The sequence below is a fragment of the Bufo gargarizans genome, chromosome 3 (assembly GCF_014858855.1).
Source record: "Bufo gargarizans isolate SCDJY-AF-19 chromosome 3, ASM1485885v1, whole genome shotgun sequence".
Taxonomy (NCBI): domain Eukaryota; kingdom Metazoa; phylum Chordata; class Amphibia; order Anura; family Bufonidae; genus Bufo; species Bufo gargarizans.
The window spans coordinates 445,837,736-445,859,359 of NC_058082.1; positions in this window are offsets into that span (position 1 = coordinate 445,837,736).

Here is a 21,624-nt window from a genome sequence, read left to right on the forward strand (position 1 = left end):
CCAGTCGTGGCTCACAGCCATCACACTGGTTGTTGGAGGGCAATCTTTTTCTGGCAGGGTAACGCTATGACTTTTATGAGCTTATAAACAAGCCCTGGGCCTCCCGCTATGGCTCGTACTACACAGCGGGCCCACCATTGAGGTCAGCGGAGCCCCTACAAGCTCAAACCTTGAACGCTGTTGAAGGAGGAGACGACACCAGCGGCACCCACGAGGAATAAGCGACGGCCCAACCGGGGTCAGAGGAAGGCCAAGGAGGGAGCCACGGAAGGAATCCCTAACCCTGAGTGGCCCGAGTTTTCCGCAAAGGCTATCCACCACTCCAGTGCAGTGCCTATATGCGACAGGAACGGCAGGCACTAATGTAGAGTGGCAGCCCACCATTGTTTCCTCACCACAAGGTCCTCGATCCAAACCCCGGAGAAGGCGCCCTAAAAAGAAAAATGCTTCTACTTGTAAGTTGAATGCCGAAGAAGGGTGCGTTCGGGGGCTGCAAAGTCTGTCCCTTCAGGAACTGCCACAAGGGATAAGCAAGCCGGCGACCAGAGGGAAGATCACCATCTTCAATGAAATTCAGAAGCAGTTGAAGCTACCAACTATGCCTTTGCATTGTCCAATGGGAGCTATCCCTGCTGGCTTATCTCCGGATCAGTTGGTTTCTGGGAGTCCATTATCCACGGATGTGCCTTCGTCACCGGATCCATACCCGCGAGTAGGCCTGTAGGCCATTCTACAACGACTGTGTACAATGGAGCCAGTGTTTTTTTCCCCAGTATAAACTGATGCCAGTTCCCCATGGAAAGTGGCAGTTTTCTAGGTCACTCTACAGCCTACTGGCCCTTTAACATTTCAGGACTCCCTGCCTTATAACCTCAATTTTTACGCTCCAGTTGCGCATCTTTTGCGCAAAGTTTTTCCCTTCCTGTTTGCTCTTAAGGTTTATGAAGGGTATTTAATAGGACTAATATAATGTTTAAGTCTTTTTCCCCAGAAGGACATTTTTCTGTGCTTGTTTTTATGCAATTCCTATATTTACAACTTCAACAGACTTTTTGCACTTTTCTTATTATGCTGCACTTAAAAGTTTTATATACTAAAGACTTCGTTGTACTTTGCCATGGACTTTATATTATGTTTGTGAGATCAACGCCGATTTGTGTCACCGGCAAGATCAGAAGAAACGCCACCCTGCATCCCATTTTGCGTTGTGAATCACATAATTTATTGTGTTATTCTATAAAGTGTATCTTTATAATAAGAAATGTCATACTGTTTGTTATTTATATCCATATGCTTGTTTGCATGCTTGCCTCTTTTATATCTTTCATGAGACTTTGTCAAGAATGTGTCGAGGGCGACACATATTAAACAAAGGGGGCATGCAGTGTCCCACTAGTTTGTATGGGCACTGCAAAAGCTTGTTTCTATCATTTGTAATATCATGCTGTATTGTATTATTAGGTGAAATCCCTTTTACCAGGCTGTCAGGTGCACTACATAGATTCCACCACTAGATGTGGGTAGCACTACAGTATATATAGGACAGTTCAGGCCTAGTTAGGGAGTTGAGTTTAGTGGAGAAGATGTAGTAATTGAGTTCAGAGGGTGGAGGAGGTAGGGGAGGTCTCCTCTCCCCTCAGCTCTCTCTTGTGCTCCACGGCCCAGAGAAGCCATTGTGTATCTCAGTATCAAGTTAGGAAGATAGGCAGAGGGAAAGTCTATATTCTACCATTCACTCTTCCGGAGTAGCAAGTGAATTTTGGTCAAGTTTATTGTTGGATAAAAACAAAGGAAGGACAAAGCCATTATTCTAGGCTCTAGGAGCCTTTGTATCTAGGTGAAGGACTTATTAGCTTCCGGCTGCCTCACCGATATTCTAAGTACAGATAAGATTTATGTTGCATCACTTGTGTGTAGAAGATAAAGACTTGAACTACCTCAACTGAGACCGAAGCAAGGCAAGGAACTGAATATTAGTGAGTACCTAACTAACTACCCTAGCCTGACACATTACTACCAGCACAGCCTGTAACTCGGAGTTAAACCTGTCTCATTATTCTAACTTAATACTATTACCACTCTCAACATTTTGCACCATCAAGGTGCTGGCATCACGACATTACTTAAGTCAGGGGTCCAGCCTCACAAGCACTCAGTAAACCAATCGCCATCAAGGGCACCTCGACCACCACCTGGCTGGTGTCCCCTGTAATAGAGTGTGCCCTGAAGAATCCAGTGCTGTTCTCCCCTTCACTGCGCTACTGACACAGGGAGGTGTCTGCTAAACCGTGAGTAACCGAAGAACTGTTTGTACAATTCAGCCCACCGTGAACCTGGCACGCTGTATGTATTTCAGTAACACAAGAAAAATATGTACCCACTGCACTGTTGCAGTCCTTTCTAGTGAAATTGTATAAGGCCGTATTTCAGTAATACAAGAAAAATATACACCCACTGCACTGTTGCAGTTATTTCTGGTGAAAGCGTATTGTGGTCTTATATCAGTAATACAAGAAAAATATATACCCACTACATTGTTGCAGTAATTTCTGGTGAAATCGTATAGTGGCCTATTTTAGTTCAGCAATAAATATATTTACTCAGGTTACGTCTGCAGTTATTTCATACACGCAGTTGAGATTTGGTGTTATTTGCATTCAAACCATTTATTGCCAGTTCAGTACAATAAGAGAAAAATATATGCAGTTCCCATTTTGGTGTTATTTGCAGTAAAAGCGTTTATTGCCACATGTAAGAAACAAAAGCGAAAAATATACGCAGTTAGCTTTTCCTGTTATTAAAGGCTAAAATCATTTATTAGCCTTTTTCAGTCGAATACAAGAAATATATACACAGGTCACGTTTGATTTTATTTCTGCTATAATAATTTAGTGGCCTATTTCAGTCCAAAAAGAGAAATATATAGGCAGTTCACGTTTACTTGTATTTGTGCTAAAAGTGGTTAGTGGCCTATTTCTGTCCAAAAAGAGAAATATATTCTGGGCTTTTAGGGTTGTTTTAATTTGCTTTACATTATTTTAGTTCAGCTAAAAGTATGTCAGACAAAGAAATGTCAGGACATGCACAGAGGAGTGGCAGAGGCATAAATGTTTCTGGCGCAGGCAGGGGTTGCAGAAGATTAAGGGGCCGTGGGAGCATGAGTCACAGCGAGAGCCTTGAACTCCCAGTGCAATCTACTGGTTGTGTCTTGACCAGCAATCCAGCGGTTATTGATTGGTTAGCTCGGTCATACAATTCATCCCAAGTGACATCGGACACCTCCAGCCAACAGTCAGTGGGTTCGTCAGACACAACCCATAGCTGGCATGGCCCGGGATCAGGCCCTGTGCCCTCACCTTTCCTCAAACTGCCTCTGTCCTTTGCTGTTCCCTCAGCCACAGAAGTACTATCGGCTGTGGGCTCAGCTCTACTATTCAGCAAGGATGAGCTACTTAAGGACAGTCAGCAACTAATGCCCAGCCAATATTTGGAGGTGACATCCGCCGCTTTCTCCGTTAGGCGGGCATGTAGTGATGAGGAAAATGGCGTGGGAGGTGGTGTTGCGAGCGGTCAGGCTCCTCACCCAGAGAGCATCGACACCAGTGACTTGCAGATACTACTCGATGATGCTGAAGCAAATCACACTTGGGAGCCGGATTAAGAAGGGGCTTCATCATCATCGGGAGAAGAGGGTGGAAACTTGCCCACGAGGCAGCAGCTGAGTCAGCAATGTGGTAGCATGGCTGGTAGTCAGCAGGGTGGCAGCAGTAAGTGGGAGGTCAGCAGCCAAATGGGCCCAAGTTAGACCTCCTGCTTCGCAGCAGCCTAGCTGCCCGGAAAGGAGTGGTGCATGGGTTCACGCAAGCAGCGACACTAGCAGTCAGTTAGTGCAGAGTGCTGGGGGGAAATCAGCTACTCGGCGGTGTGGCAGTTTTTTATCAAGATTCCAGGGGAGGTGAACATGGCCACATGTTGAATCTGTGGGCAGAGGTGAGGCGTGGCCAGGAGGCCAAAGTTGGCACCACTGCCCTGCGACAACATATGAAGCGACACCATAAAGTAGCCTGAGACAATAGCGGCTCTGATGTGGTGGTCTAGCCTGCCGCAGCCACCACTGCATCACCTAGTAGCACGCAACCCATTGCAGGCAGTCAAGGCTCCACCGGCTCAGCAGAAGGGAGCTGTCTGTCCCATCGTCTGCTAGTCCTAAAGCTCCTGCTCATCCTCCTTCTGCTCCTCGTCAGTCATTCCACCAGCATTCAATCACTGAAGCGATTGCCAAGAGACAGTAGTATGCATGCACGCATCCAACGGCGCAGAAGTGAACGTGCTCCTGGCCAAGTTGCTGGTTCTGCATTTCTTCTCTTTCCAAGTGGTGGACTCTGCACCTTTCATAGAACTGATGTCTTGTGCCGAGCCGAGTTGGAGAGTCCCAAGCCGTCATTTATTTTCACAAAAGGCAGTACCAGTACTGCACATGTATGTAGAACAGAAGGTGGGCCAGTCCTTGAGCCTGTCTGTGTCTGCCAAAGTGCACGATAGCACAGACGTGTGGAGCTGTAACTATTGTCAGGGACAATACATGTCCTTTACGGCCCACTGGGTTAATGTGGTTCCTGCACAGCCACACCAGCAACTTGGCCAGAGATGCAGGGAATCCCTCAGAGTCACTTGCACAAATGGTCTGCTGCATGCTTAACTGCTTCCGTAGCGACAGCAGAATTGTCACCATTCGGCAGAGGCTCTCTTCTGGCTCTCCACCATGTTGGACCCTCGCTACCGTTTCAAAATGGGGGCCTTTTTTTAGACCCACAGAGAGGGAGGACAAAATGAATTACTACAGAGACATCCTATGTAGTCAGTTGGCCTCTGCCTATCTGCGCCATTGTCCATCCTCTCGCAGGTGTGACCGGGGGACCCTCTGCGCTCACATTCCACTTCTATGGCTGCTGGGGAGGAGTGAGGTGGCAGGAACAGTAGCAGCTTCATCAGCAGCAGCCTGAGTCTAGAGTCCATGATGAGCAGCTTTCTTCATCCGCATAGTGAAGAAACTACTCACCAGCAGCAGCAGGTAGACCTGGAGCAGGACCTGAACCAGCAGTTGGTGGCATACTTGGACAGCACCCTGCCACCCACATTGAAGATCCGCTGGACTACTGGACAGCCAAACTGAATTTGTGGCCGCAACTGGCAGTGTTTGCCATGTAAAAGCTGTCCTGCCCGGCCAATAGTGTGGCATCAGAGCGGGTGTTTAGTGCGGCGGGGGCCATAGTTACCCCATGAAGAACTCGCCTGTCCACCCAAAATGGGGGAGGCATACTTTTGTCAAGATGAATCAGGTATGGATCGACAAGGATTTCCACCCACCGATGCCTGATGCAGCAGATTAGATCATCCATCTCCACACCATGTAACCATGCCACTCTTTGTCCTCCTGATGCTTCCATCTCCACACTATGTCACCATGCCACTCTGTGGTATCATGCTGCTGCTGTTGCTGCCATCTCCACACTATGTCACCTTGCTACTCTGTGATATCATGCTGCTGCTTTTGCTGCCATCTCCACACTATGTCACTTTGCCACTCTGTGGTATCATGCTGCTGCTGTTGCTGCCATCTCCACGCTATGTCACTGTGACACTCTGTGGTATCATGCTGCTGCTGCCATCTCCGCACTATATCATCTTGCCACTCTGTGGTATCATACTGCTGGTGTTGCTGCCATCTCCACACTATATAACCTTGCCACCCTGTGGCATCATGCTGCTGCTGTTGCTGCCATCTCAACACTATGTCACCATGCCACTATGTGGCCTCCTCATGCTGCCATCTCTACACTATGCCACCACGCCACTCATTTTTATCATCATGCTGCTGCTGCTTAAAAGGCCTTAGACTGATCAACCGCCCCACGATCTAATTTAGGTTTTGGAACCGACAAACCCAACTTGTTTTTGAGGGCTGCATTATTTGCAGGTTACCCTCGTACAGCTCTACAGATAACTTTCCATCTGCCCTCAGTCTTTTGTGTCATTGTGTCACTCTGTGGCCTTCTCATACTGCTGCAAACTACACACAATGTCATTGTGCCACTCTGTGGCCTCCTCATGCTGCCGCCACCTCCAGACTCTGTCATTTTGCCACTCTGTAGCCTTCTTGACGCTAACATGGACCTGTAAGACTGAGTTAATACTTTATTTATTTGGTCAGTTTTGCCCCGTGACTGTCCAAATAAGTGAAGTGTGCAGTGTTTCTAATAGTGACGCCTGTCATCTGCATGTCATCCTCACTGACTGTATTATTTCAGCGTGTTACTGCAAGGCACAGTGTTCTACACCCATATAGCCATTTTTTTTACACTATTCGCCGCAAATAAATTCAGATCAAAGCAAATTTTGGGGGGAAATTTGGCAACCCAGCTGGATCGAACTTTTGAGCAATTCGCTCATCTCTGATCAGAAGCTTTAAGTTGCAGTTGTTGGTGCACAAGGGGGTCACACCAGATAACAAAAGAAAAGGTTCATATAGTTTTGCCATTTATAGACATGTGATATTGAATTATTTTCCCTAATAAATAAATGACAAGGTATATTATTTTTGATTCTCTTGAGTGATTTGATTTTCTGTATCTACTTTTAAGACTTGTGTGAAAATCTGATGTAGTTTTATGTAGAAATACGGAAAATTCTAAGTGGTTCACAAACTTTCAAGCACCACTGTATGATTTTCAAACATAATGGGACATTTTAGTTGAGATGCTCAATAGCATCAAGAAACCACAAATGTACTAGATAATTTCAACCCAGTCCTCCAACTTCAGATTGAACTGTAAACCTGGTATTGGGGTTAGAGATGTCAGTTTTCAGAAAGGAATGTAAACTTGGAAGCAAATTAGTGAACAAAGGCTATTTTGGTATAGGAGTAACATGAAATCTGTGAAAAATCATAGCAAACCTTCAATTAGAATGTGGTTGTCAAAGACTGTGTTTCCATCACAACGGTTTGTCTAGGAGTGACCAAGATATATTATGAATTGGCGACATGTACTGTTGAGTATTACGAGCTGAAGCAGCCATACACATAAGTATTCACTGGAGTGTTGCTGATCATTAATCCATTGAATAGTTCATACAAGCAGCCCTACCATCAACATCACAAACCAAGCTGGCAGATCAGAGAGAAAAAAGAAAAGGAGGGGAAAAAAAATCAAGACTGTCATCAAAGTCTCAGTCGGCTAGTTTTGTCAAGCATTTGATTTTTCAGCAACCAACAACAGCAAAAATAGATACAAAAATAAAATAAAAATTTTGCCAAACAATAGTCTTTTATTAGCTATTGTGATTGATTGATTGCATGCATATGATTCCTAAAGGATTGCTAGACAAAATGGTCACAATACACCATTTCAGACAGAATCATCTTTCGTGTATGGGCAGATCAATGTTCACTATTTTGCTGAAAAGCAATCAGTTTCAGTAACATCTGCCTTCATTGACCTATATTCCAATGCCATATTAAAAACATGCTGGCAGGGGTGAAGTATTGGATAGATGAAATGCCCCCAGTTGGATGTCCTATGCTCTTTTCAGTCTTCTCTTGGTGTATGCACAGGTATGGTCTATGAACTAGAATATCCATACCATCTTCTGGGAGGCAGTACAGTGTAAGCATTCCATACCCACAGTATCACTAATTGTTAGTCTCTTAACTCTTGTGTTGTGTTTGACCATAACTCTCATAGATGTGGTATAATTACGGCCACCAAAGATAAAATAACTAGTACAGGACACTAGCTAGAAATTTCTTGGTATACTTCCTTACATAATGAGTCTAACAAAACATGTTATGGTTATGGTTACCGCTAATTGCCAGGCCACACCTGTATTCTGCATCTAGAAACTACATGTAGCACAATTAGTGCTATCTGTGGTGGGAGCACACATAGACATGTACTGTAATTGCAATCTTGTGTAAAAAATATATTGTAGGCACACTATATGGTAAAAATGAGGACACCTCTCCTTATAATTGAGTTCAGGTGTTACAGTTACATCTGAAAACAAGTGCATATAATCAAGCACACAGCCACGCAATCTCCAGAAACATTTGTTGCAGGATGGACTGTACTGATTAACTCTTTGTCACTAGTCTTCCATGGTTATTTATAAAATGGAAGCATCTAGGAGTAACGACAACTCAGGCATGAAGCTGTGGACCACATGCACTCATAGACATATACTGAGAACTCCAAATGGTAAAATGTTTGGAGTGCCTATCTATTCTCTTGCATATCACTCACAATAAAGTTTCAGATCACATAAACACGAGAACTATGTAAAGAGAGATTCATGAAATGGTTTTCCATAGTAAAACGGTTTCATACAAGCCTAAAATCACCATGGACAAGGGCAAGAAACTACGACTCCCAGCATGCTCCATTCATTTTTTTGAGCTCTAAGAACAGCCAAGCAAGTGTACATCTGGGAGTTTTAGTTTTACCACAGCTGGAGTGCCAGAGGTTAGCCATTACATATCTAGACTAATGTAAAGCATGCCACAATTGGACTTTGGACAAGTGGAAACATGCTGGAATAATGAGCCACATTTCATTATTTAGCAGTCTGACATATCAATCTGGTTTTGGTGGCTGCACATAAAATTCTACCTACTGGAATGCGTAAACTATTGTGTGCTTTAAAGGGATATTCCCATAATATCAAGTTATCCCCTATGCACATAGCCAAGTAGAGGGCTCAGCTATTTCCAGAACTCCCATAGAAAGGAATGGAGCGGCTGAGCACATGTGCCACCACCCACTCTGGGCATTTCAAGGGGCTCCACTGGGTTTGGGGCCCCCGTTCTCATGATCGGTGGGAGTCAGAGTGGTAAAACCCTCATCAATCGAATAGTTATCCCCTACCCTGTGAATTAAGAGCCAGACCTTCTTATGTCCAAAATCAGTGCTCAAAGTTACAAATGCTTTTTTTGGGGGGCCGAATGGGCACAAATTCACAATTAGATTATGTTTTTTCATACTTTTAAATTTTCATGCTTCTTTAAGAAAAGCCCACTCATTCGTACAGCAATTCCTGACTCATATATAACGAGGTTAGTCATGTAGGCAAGTGATTGTAATAAAATGTTCTTTAAATACTGGTTTGCAATGCTGATAGCTGAGCTGAAATGAAAGCAAACTAAGCGTTTTATTTTACCTAGCTGGTTTCAGAACAATTCTAGAAAGCTTACAAACATACACAATGACTTAGCCTCTAATTGAATCAAAGCCTTTGTGTTCATGCTGACATTTCAATATAAGAGGCTGCTTTTTTAAACAATAACTTGACTCTAGGGCTAAGCTATAAAATGCAAGGGCACAGGGCAATGTTGTGCCATGCATTAACCCATTTCTTGTACACTGTTCATGAATTCAAATAGAAGTAACCCGACACATTGCAAAATGACAAAACACATTCCAATCATTTTGCTTAAAATACTAATATTGTATCATGTTTCTTTTTCATAACATGGTTTTGGTGGAGAAATATACAATGTATCCGCTGATATACGGATAGAAGAAGAAAAAATATTTGTATTACTTTTGCATCATTACATTGTTATACACTATGTTAGGCCAATTTAATTGTCTGCTGATGGGTGATTGAGATCTACAAAGTGCATACATAACAATCACTAGTGAAAGGCATATAAAATGTTGAAAGTTAAAGAGTAATATTATTTTTCAAAAAAAGTAGGTAGGGTGTGTTTAGGAGAAGTGGGCATGGATCTACCTGAATCCTATAACGCTTAATGACTAACGATATGCCTTTTTACAGTGCCTAGAATATGTAAGTGATGCTCGGGTCTCCAGTGCAGTAGAAATAAGGGGACTCTAATGGCCCAGACCAGTAGGAGCACTGATCCAACATATTCCTAGCAGGCTTCGCCTCTCTTACGCAGCATGTTGGTGACTTTGTGCGTTCTTGATTCGCCGAACATGCAAACATATGGCGATATCCGCCGGTGCCATATTCTTTTGCATTGCACTGAACTAGTGGCGTGCATACCAGGGTTGCAGGGGTCGCAGTTGCGACCGGGCCCGGCACTCCAGGGGGCCCGGCCACCTGTGGACCCCCCCAGGCCGCTGGCAGCGGCCCCTCTGTACTCATATGTAATGGAGCGCTCTGATGGGGCCTGGTATGAAGTCCAGTGGCAATTTCGGGCCCCATCAGAGAGCTCCATGCCTCCATTACATGTATAATATGAGAGTGGGGGGGCCGGAGGGTCAAGGAAGGAGGGGGGAGCGCACACTCACTTACACCCGGCCAGGCAGTTCCGTTTCCATAGTGAAGCAGGGAAACCTCTCTGCCGCCTGCTTCACTGATCTTCAGAGCTCAGGAGCTCCCCCTGCTGGCCCCAGATTGCACTGCTGCCTGTGGGAGACCTGAAAGCCTGGCAATCTGCCTCCTCTCATCAGGGAAGAAGGTAAGTATGTGTATTTTTTTTTTCTAACGCTGCAGACTGGGGCCAGGGGGGGGGGGGGGTGTTTGATGGGCACAACTAGAGTGAGGGGGCACCTAATCTGCCATGCCATAACTAATTTGAGGGGGCACTTAATCTGCCATAACTAATTTGAGAGGGCACCTAATCTGTCATAACTACTGTGAGGGGGGATCACATATAAAGGCATAACTATGAGGGGACACATATGAAGGCATAACTACTGTGACGGGGCATGTAATTTGGCATAACCACTGTGAGGGGCACATATGTGGGCATATCAGCTGAGAGAGGCTAACGAGATGAGAAAACAAAAGCAAAACAAAAGGAACCTCAAGGAGGAGGTTCTGAAGAACGTCTGTCAGAGCTTCTCAGATGTCTGGTGGTGACACATAAACACTCTGAGGGGGCACATATCTGGGTATATTTACTTTGAGGGGGCACATAACCGGGCATAAATACTGTGAAGGGGCACATAATCTGGCATTACTACTGTGAGGGGACACATAATTTGGCATAACCACTCTGAGGAGGCACATATCTGGGCATATCTATTTTGAGGGGGCACAACTGGGCATAAATACTGTGAAGGGGCACATAATCTGCCAGAACTACTGTGAGGGGCACATAATCTGGTATTACTACTGTGAGGGGCACATAGTCTGGCATTACTAGTGTGAGGGGACACATAATCTAGCATAACCACTCTGAGGGGGCACATATCTGGGCATAACTACTGTAAGGGGACACATATTTGGCATAACTACTATGAGGGGGCACATATCTAGGCATAACTACTGTGACAGGAACAAAGGTAGGCATAACTACTGTGAGGGTCCACAAGGTGGGCATTAGTACTCTGTGGTTGTACTTAGGAGAAATGCCCTAGATTACCCTGCTATACATTAGCTCAGTCTTACAGGCCAGCACATCGCCCCCTGCTGGTGATTTCACAGGGGCAGTCACCATCCCTTCCTTATGTGATTATTCTTTTTTTCTCACCACAGGGACCTTGTTCTGTATCCAGCGGACATCACGCCGATGCCAGCGACACCCGGGATGAGTTAGGACTAGATTTTATTATGACTGGGTGAGTGTAGTCATGCATTGGGCTTAGGGCTCTTTAACACGAGCGGATGCCGTGCGGGTAATCTGCTGTGTGAAAGACAGCCAAGCCCCGTTCCGGACAGCAGACACACGGAGCAGTAACATGATTGATAATGCTCTGTGCCTCTCTGTGACCTTTTTACTACAAAATCACAGAGACATAAAGTTGTCACCGTGATTTTGTAGTAAAAAGGTCACAGAGAGGCACAGAGCATTATCAATCATGTTACTGCTCCGTGTGTCTGCTGTCCGGAATGGGGCTTGGCACTCAGTCACGCAGCGGATTACCCGCACGGAAAGAGCCCTTAGTAAGAAAATCTGCTGATTCTTTGTAAAAATGTTTGCACTGTGGCCCATAACACTATAGTTACAACACTGGTAGGGGAGGTAGTGGGGGGGGGGCTTTGAGGCAGGATGGGGGGGGCAACGTAGAGGGGGACCCATAGATCAGTTTCGCACTGGGGCCCCATGGATTGTGTGTATGCCACTGCACTGAACTTTGACCCATGGCACATCCATCAGGTGGGACAGGACAGCCAATTGAGATGTTTCAGCACATGGACACACGCCCACTCTATCACAGAACCCGATCTGGCAGCCATTTTACATTCTGTGTTTTGCCAGTGTAAGGAGAGGTTGCTTTGTGGAGCAGGGACAGCCTGTTAGGGACACCAAACACTAGCTAATAGGGCCACATAAGTGCTTTTAAGCACTGGTATAGATGTGCTATCGATATGTGTGATATACTGAGGGGTGTGATATACTTCTAATATTCTTTCTAACATAGAAAGTATATTATAGTGCATTTGTATTGTACAGCAGTTGTGTGCGGTTCTGCTGAGATACTGCACTGTAATATACTGTACCTGTTGCCCCCAAAAAAACTGATTGAGGGGTGTGATATACCTATAATATACTTTCTAACATAGAAAGTGTATAGTACATTTATATTGTGCATCAGTTTTGTGCAGTTCTGCTGCGATACCGCAGCTATATAGAGGGACAAGCGCTATTGGAACAACTATTTGCAAACAGGTGTGATATACCTATTGCCCCCCTAAAAAATGAATGAGGGGTGTGATATACCTTCTTCCAAAAAATACTGATTGATGGCTGCAATATACCTGTTGCCCCAAATAAACAGGGTGTCATATTATAACTGTTGTGGCAAAATTGTTTTTTTTGAGGGGTGTGATATACCTGCTTCCACTAAATATTGATTGAGGGGTGCAATATACCTGCTTCCACAAAATACTGATTAAGGGGTTTGATATACCTGCTTCCACAAAATACTGATTGACGGCTGTGATATACCTGCTTCCACAAAAAAACAGATTAAGGGGTTCAATATACCTGTTTCCACCAAATATTGATTGAGGCCTACGAAATACCTGCTTCCACAAAATACTGATTGAGGGCTGTGATATACCTGCTTCCACAAAATAATGATTAAAGGGACTTATACCCCTGTTTCCACCAAATATTGATTGAGGACTGCGATATACCTGCTTTTACTAAGTACTGATTAATAGTGTTGATCACGAATATTCGAATTGCGAATTTTAATCGCGAATATCGGCACTTCGAGAATTCGCGAATATTTCGAATTTCGCAAAATATATTCGTATTTGCTTATATTCGATTTTTGTGGAAATAACAGTTCATGCGAATTTTTATGCGAAAAATTGTATGCAAATTTTATGCGAATTTTCGCAATCAAGAAAATAATGCCTGGAGATCATGAATTCGCGAATTCTCGAATATATGGCGAATATTCGCCCACATATTCGTGAAATATCGCAAATTCGAATATTGCCCCTGCCGCTCATCACTACTGATTAAGAGGTTTGATATACCTGCTTCCACAAAATACTGATTAAGGGGTTCAATATACCTGTTTCCACCAAATATTGATTGAGGCCTGCGAAATACCTGCTTCCACAAAATACTGATTGAGGGCTGTGATATACCTGCTTCCACAAAATAATGATTGAAGGGACTTATACCCCTGTTTCAACCAAATATTGATTGAGACCTGCAATATACCTGCTTCCACAAAATACTGATTAAGGGTATTGATATACCTGCTTCCACAAAATACTGATTGAGGGCTACGATATACCTGCTTCAACAAAATACTTATTAAGGGGATTGATATATGTGCTTCCACAAAATATTGATTGAGGCCTGCGATATACCTGCTTCCACAAAATACTGATTCAGGGGTTTAATATACCTGCTTCCACAAAATATTGATTGAGGCCTGAGATATAACTGCTTTCACAAAATACTGACAAAAAGGTTTAATATACCTGCTTCCACCAAATATTGATTGAGGCCTGCAATGTACCTGCTTCCACAAATACTGCTCTTCTCTAGGGATTTAGGCACAGGGTCATTTTGAAAATGACAGGCAGAGGAAGAGGCAGGCCATTCCGCAGAGGTGGTTGGGGTCGGACAGGTAAACCAGGCTGGAGCCTAAGTGGAAAGTTGAAGAAGGCACAGTGCGATTACTTCAAAGGACGCAACAGAGTTGGTTGAGTGGCTCATTTAGCCTCACTCTTCTGCACCCTTCTTATCCTCTGTATCTGCACCCTCCTCACTCTCTGCTGTGTACACCCCCAAAGAAACCACCACAATCTCCACCATAGCCCCTCCACTCGAGTCAGAGTATTTATTTTCCCATCCATTCCCAGACCTTACCGATGAGCAGCCATACTTGACATCGGATGAGGAAGAGGAGGTTGCAACGGCCGCCACCCAGCTATCTGACGACAGTACTCAGATCAGCCCAAGGAGAGAGGTCCCTGCTGTTGCTGCCTACTCCGAGATCTCAAATGTCAGTGTTGGTGAAGGTGACGATGATGACATGTTGATGGACGTTACGTGGGTGCCCACAAGAGAGAAAGAGGAGGAGGGTTTAGAGGGAGAGACGGAGCAGCAGAGAGGGAGGACAAGAAGGAGCAGCAGGCAAAACTCGCAGGGCATAGGAGGCAAAAGAGACAAATTTATCTTGAGCGAGCTATTCACCATGCACGGTCACTTCTGGCACTCCCAGGAAGCCGGCACATGGCTCCGCAATGTGGTCTTTTTTTAACGTGTCAGCTGCTGATAGTAGTGCTGCCATCTGCAGCCTGTGCTGTCAACGCATAAGTCGCGGTAAGCCCAACACTCACCAAGGGATGACCGCCTTAAGAAGGCAACTGGCCTCCCATCACCGAGCCTAGTGGGAGCATCGCCGTCAGAACTCACAAAGCCACACTCCCGGCGCTCCACGTCCTGTCTCCTCTACTTCTCCTCTCTCCTCCAGTTTGTCCTCCACTCCACCTTCCACCGTGTCATTGTTGGGTTCATCTGGCAAAAGGCAGGCTTCCGTGCCCCAAATGTTCAAGCTTAAAAAGTTGATGACGCCGGATAACCCTCTTGCCAAACAGCTGACCGCTGGTTTGTCGGAACTGCCAACCCAGCAACTACTGCCAAATAAACTGGTGGGCTCAGAGGCCTTTAGAAAATTTGTGGCCATTGGCACACCGCAATGGAAGATCCCCGGAAGGAAATATTTCTCCCAGAAAGGCATCCTAGAGCTACTGTATATGGCCACGTTCAGCGGCAAGTTAATATATCTCTGGCACACAGTGTCAGTGCCAAGATACATCTGACCACAGACACATGGTCTAGCAAACATGGGCAGGGAAGGTACATAACTTTTACTGCCCACTGGGTGAACCTTCTCACGGCCGTCAAGCATGTAACCCATGGCTCCTGTGTGGATTTGCTGTTACCACCATGGATTGCATGCGTGCCTGCCTCTTCTTCTCTTCCTCCTACTCCATCCTCTGCCTCCTCCTCGGCTGACTCCTCCTTCTTCACTGCTACCGCCTCTTCTGTTGCACCCCCCCAAGCTCTCCAGAACATATTTGACGTCCCAGGTGAGACATTGCCATACTGTGCTGCGGCTCTTGTGCCTGAAAGCCAAGAGCCACACCAGTCCTGCACTGCTTTCAGCTCTGCGGTCACAGGCCGATCAGTGGCTAACCCCGCTTAATTTGACAGTTGGTAAAGTGGTGTGCGACAACGGTGCTAATTTTTGGAGTGCTGAATTAAGGCAAATTGACACATGTGCCGTGCATGACACACGTCCTGAACTTAGTTGTGCATCGATTCCTTTGCCAAATACCCCGGGGTACAGAACATCTTGCAGCAGGCCGGGAAAATATCTGGCCATTTTAGAATATCTTACAAGACTACCTGTGCAAACTCTGCAGCAGGACAGGTTCTGGGGAGCTTGGTTTCTATTCAGCATGCTGCCATTGGCTGCTCATGCATGATGCATGCAGACTTCTGCGGCCATTTGATGAGATTACCAAACTGGTCAGTCGCAGCCAGGGCGCCACAAGTGACATCGTACCTTACGCCTTATTTCTAGAGCATGCATTGCATCCTGTCATTGATCAAGCCGTTGAGGAGCAGGAGCTGGAATATGAGGAAGTCCCAATGCTGAATTAATTCCCAGGGGGGGTACTCCATCTGAGACAAGTCAGCAGGAGTCTGAAGAGGAGTCAGAGGAGGATGGTGACTGGGGTGAGGAGGAGGAGCAAGAAGAGCAGGCTTTGAGGGGGACTTAAAAATTTGTCTGTAGTGTTGTCCGTGGCTGGGGAAGGAGACCGAGGACGACATTCTCCTGGGAGATGAGCAGGAGCCAGGGCAGTCCGCCGCTTCCAATTTAGTGAAAATGGGGGCCTTCATGCTTCAGTGTTCGAAAAGGGACCACCGTATAAAAAGCATAAAGGGCAAGAAACAGTACTGGGTGGCAAAGTACTTAGACCCCCGGTACAAACACAAAATGGCGGACATGCTACCAGCATCACAGAGGGCTGGCAGAATCCAGCATTTCCAGGCCTTGCTGTGAGAGATGTTGCATTCTGCTGTTGCGGGCGCTGGCAGAGGAATTTCCACCCACAACGAAACAGGTGCGGGTACCAATCCTACCGCGCCTGCAAGAAGCGGGCAGTTTGAAAATGTGTGGGTCACTACGGATATGAGATCATTCTTGCAGCCAACCTATCGAGAGCTGCCCTTCGGATCCAGCCCCAGGGAACACTTAGACCGACAGGTATCTGACTACATCAGGTTAACGGCCGATGTGGATGCTCTGAGAAGCGAGGAACCCCTAGACTACAGGGTGTGCAGGCTTGACCTGTAGCCAGAGCTGGAACAATTTGCCATTGAACTCTTGGATTACCCCTCATTGAGTGTCCTGTCCGAAAGGATGTTCAGTGCAGAAGGGGGGATCGTGACCGATAAGCGCACTTGCCTAGCTCACATTTCTAACAATGAATGAGGCATGGATCTCTGAGTAATTCAACACCTGTGACGACCACGTGTAATTGAATTTCCTCATGCCAGCCCACACATATCCTCCACGACCTAGAACAGAGAATGGTCCTTGTCTTATGTATATACAGCAGCAAAAAAGGCCTTTTTATGGCAGATGAATGCCCAATTTTTGGGTTCTGTACTGGCCGACAGTAAAATTTGTCTCTAGTGACCGCCTAATGTACCTCTAGCCACATCATCACACAATCTTTTCTGTCAGGTGAATGCCTAATTTTTGGGGCCTGTACTGGCCGACAGTAAAATTTGTATCCAGTAACCGCCTAATGTACTTCCAGCCACATCATTACAAGTTCTTTTCTGTCAGGTGAATGCCTAATGTTTGGGGCCTGTACTGGCATACAATAACATTTTTAGCCTAAGACCGCCTAATGTACCTCCAGCCACATCATCACAAGTTCTTTTCTGTACGGTGAATGCCTATTTTTGGGGGCCTATACTCCAGTGGCCTACAGTAAAATTTTGATCCAGTGACCGCCTAATGTACCTTTAGCCACATCATCACAAGTTCTTTTCTGTCAGGTGAATGCCTAATTTTTGGGGCCTATACTCCCGATGTTCATCCATCACTAACTGTCAGTACAGCAGTGACAGTATAATATATTTGTTCAGAATTAGCAATTCAAACATATTATAGAATTGATCAAAAGATTGCCTGTTAAAGGCCCCTTGTGAGACTAGTAAATGGTTAATAAAAGTTTTTAAAAAGTATAAAAATATACCCTTTTTCATAGGAAAAAAAACTTTCCAATGTTAAAAAATGCAAAAATAAAATCCCCTCCACATATTTGGTATCACCACGTACATCCGCAACCACTATATAACTATATCGTAATTTACCTGTATTGAGAACTGCAAAAATGTGCCAGAATTGCTTTTTTTTCCTTTTTCAACACCAAAAGAAAAATAAGTAAAAAGTGATCAAAAAGACTTATGTACCCCAAAATGATAGCAAGAAAAGTATAAGAAAAATCAAGCTCTCACATAGCTCTGTAGATAGAAAAAGGAAAACAAGTTATGGGTCTTGGGAGGCTGCTATACAAAACATTTTCTTTAAAAAAAAAAAATATTTGTGAACGCTACAACATAAGAATTCTGTGGCAGTATTGCTGTTTTCTCCCATCGACCCCAGAAAGAGTTAATAAAAGTTAATTACAGTAGTAAGTTATATATCCCCCAAAATAATGCCAGTAAAAACTACAACTTGTCCCACAAAAAGCAAGCCATCATACAACTACATTGACAAGTTATAGCTCTTGGAATATGACTGAAAAAATTAAAAATAAATTGCTTGGTCACTACAACCCCAAATGCATACAGGAGGAAGAGGTTAACAATATGTGCACCAAAAATGTGGTGCACATTACAACAGCAATTTACTCGAGCTCTTGGCTGGAATATATTTCAGTTCTGTTACACATACAACAGAAGATGCAACAAATTTATTAGGCAGCTGGTGTGTATACTCAGTAGCAGGCAATTTAATATAATAAGAGATGTTGGCACTATGTGCCTTTTGCCATTCTGGAGTCAAAAAGTTTACTGTGTTGGTTTGCCTTTGGAGTGTGGGAAGAAACCCTCGCAAACACAGGGAGAACTTACAAACTCCATGTAGATGTTGTCCCTGGTCAGATTCGAACCCAGGACCCCATCGCTGCAAGGCACCAGTGCTAACCACTGAGTTCTGTGCATTAAATCCTGCTAATGCGCAGTCACAAGGTATAATATTATCCAATCTGCTTATAGATGATTTTTCTGCATTTTGTCCATCTAGTGTTTGTTATACAAGCTCAGATTTAAAGAGGTTAGTCCATGACAATCTTTATTTTAACAAAGCTAAAGCCAGCTCTGAACCTCACATGGATCCAGGGCCCCCCTCCATCTACAATTCATTGCTTTGATTGCTCTTCTAGATTCTTTTCAGGCTGGCAGTTCAGGGTGATGTTCTTTCCACTGCAGCTCTCTTCATATAACAGCTCAGTGGTGTGTCTTTTCTGCTGCAGCTTTCACCCTATAACTGTCACAGCTCCTAACAGTATTTAGGGATGGTGGCAGTTGAGTCTTTTTGTAACAGAATGTAAATTACAAAAATAACTAGTCTTGACACAACTCCTTGCTGTATGCACCGCATTTTATGGTGACATTTCCTCTTTAAGACATCTGTGATTGTCTCTTCTCCATAAGCTATAGTGCAATCAGAGCTCTCTGTAAATTATGCAGTTATATGGACACGCTTTGTGTTGAGCAAATCTAAGCATCCAAAGTGGAATTTGACCTAAAGTTTAGGAAAAATCTGATTCACCTCGAATTTGAATTTTCTAGCGCTTCATGGCAATTAATCAGTTTTTCCTAAAATGGCAACTGCATATGTTACAAAGTGAAAGTAAGAAGCCTGGGAATGCGATACGACCCTTAATGCTGTGCAGCCAGCCAATCCGCTGTTAGCCATCTCCCTGTGATATCACAGGAGCCCTATAAAAGCCTCATCCAGCGCGGTCTCTACTATTTCACTTTGAGCTGAGCATAGGGAGAGATGTGACAAGCGCTCATGAAAATTGGTTTAAAAGAGAATATTTGAGAGGGCGAGTGCAGGAACAGTGCAGGGAGACTGAAGGGAGGCAGTAGGGAGACTGTAGGTTGAGTGTATCGCTGTATGCATGATGTTCTACTGCACCCACATTAAGAGTTAATCCATTATTTTACTCACACTGTTAGTGGTGGAGATTTATCTAAACTGGTGTAAAGGAAAACAGCTTTGTTGCCCATAGCAACCAATCAGATTCCAGCTTTCATTTTGTAGAGCTCCATTGCAAAATGAAAGGTGGAATCTGATTGGTTGCCATGGGCAACTAAGCCAGTTTTCCTTTACACTAGTTTTAATATATCTCCCCCAGTGTGTCTCAGTATATAAGGTAGGTGTAATATATACAAAAGAAACCTAAAAACCCACCTCTTCGGACAAGCCTACAACCAGTGACCCTGCTGCCTCTATACCGCCATGACCAGCTTCACCGTCACCTACTGTGTCCTTCCTCCATACCTTGTAGATTGTAAGCCGTCATGGGCAGGGACCTCTCTCCTTCTGTACCAGTTTGTAACTCGTCTTGTTTATGCTTAGTGCAATTGTCTGTATTATGTATGTATACCTTTTTTCATATGTACAGCATTATGGAATGAATGGAGCTTTAATAAATAATAATAATAATAATAATAATAATAAAAATATATGCGTTCTACTGCACTCACATTCAGAGTTAATCTGTTTTGTTAGCAAAACAAGTTTATTGCTCTCATTAACCCGTAGAGGACCCAGGCTGTACATGTACGGTGCTACTGATCGTGACTTAACCCTTTCATGACCAAGGGTCATTGATGCCCCAGTGTCCAGGTCAAATTTGATAAATCTGACATGCGTCACTTTATATGGTAATAGCTTTGGAACACTTTTATTTATCCAAGCCATTCTGAAATTGTTTTCTCGTGACACATTCTAAATCATGATAGTCAGAAATTTGAGTCAATATATTTCACTTTTATTTATGAAAAAATCCCAAATTTACCAAAAGTTTAAAAATTAGCAATTTTTAAAATTTCAATTTCTCTGCTTTTAAAACAGAAAGTGATTCCTCCTAAAACATTTGTTACTTAACATTCCCCATATGTCTACTTTATGTTGGCATCATTTTGGAAATGTCATTTTATTTTTTTAGGACGTTAGAAGGCTTAGAAGTTTAGAAGCAATTCTTAAAATTTTTAAGAAAATTTCTAAAACCCACTTTCTAAGGACCAGTTCTGATCTGAAGTCACTTTGTGGGGCTTACATAGTGGATACCCCCATAAATGACCCCATTGTAGAAACTACACCTCTCAAGTTACTCAAAACTGATTTTACAAACTTTGTTAACCCTTTAGGTGTTCCACAAGAATTAAAGGAAAGTGGAGAATAAATTAAAAAATTTCACTTTTTTGGCAGATTTTCCATTTTTTTTTTTTTTTTCTTTAACACATTGAGGGTTAACAGCCAAACAAAACTCAATATTTATTACCCTGATTCTGCGGTTTACAGAAACACCCCACATGTGGTCGTAAACTGATGTAAGAGCGCACGGCAGGGCGCAGAAGAAAAGGAGCGCCGTATAGTTTTTGGAAGGCAGATTTTGCTGGACTGGTTTTTAGATGCCATGTCCCATTTAAAGCCCCCCTGATGCACCCCTACAGTAGAAACTCCCAAAAAGTGACCCTATTTTGGAAACTGGGGGATAAGGTGCCAGATTTATTGGTACTATTTTTGGGGGCATATGCCTTTTTGATCCCTTGCTGTTGGATTTTTTGTGATGTAAGGTGAAAAAATAGCTTTTTGCCACTGTTTTTTTTTTTTTTTTTTTACGGTGTTCACCTGAGGGGTTAGGTCATGTGATATTTTTATCGAGCATGTTGTTACAGACACGCCAATACCTAATATGTACACTTTTTTTTTTCACTTTAACACAATAATGGCATATTTGAAATAAAAGAATGATGTTTTAGTGTCTCCGTGTTCTGAGAGCTATAGTTTTTAAATTTTTTGAGCGATTTTCTTATGTAGGGTCTCATTTTTTGCGAGATGAGGTGACAGTTTTATTGGT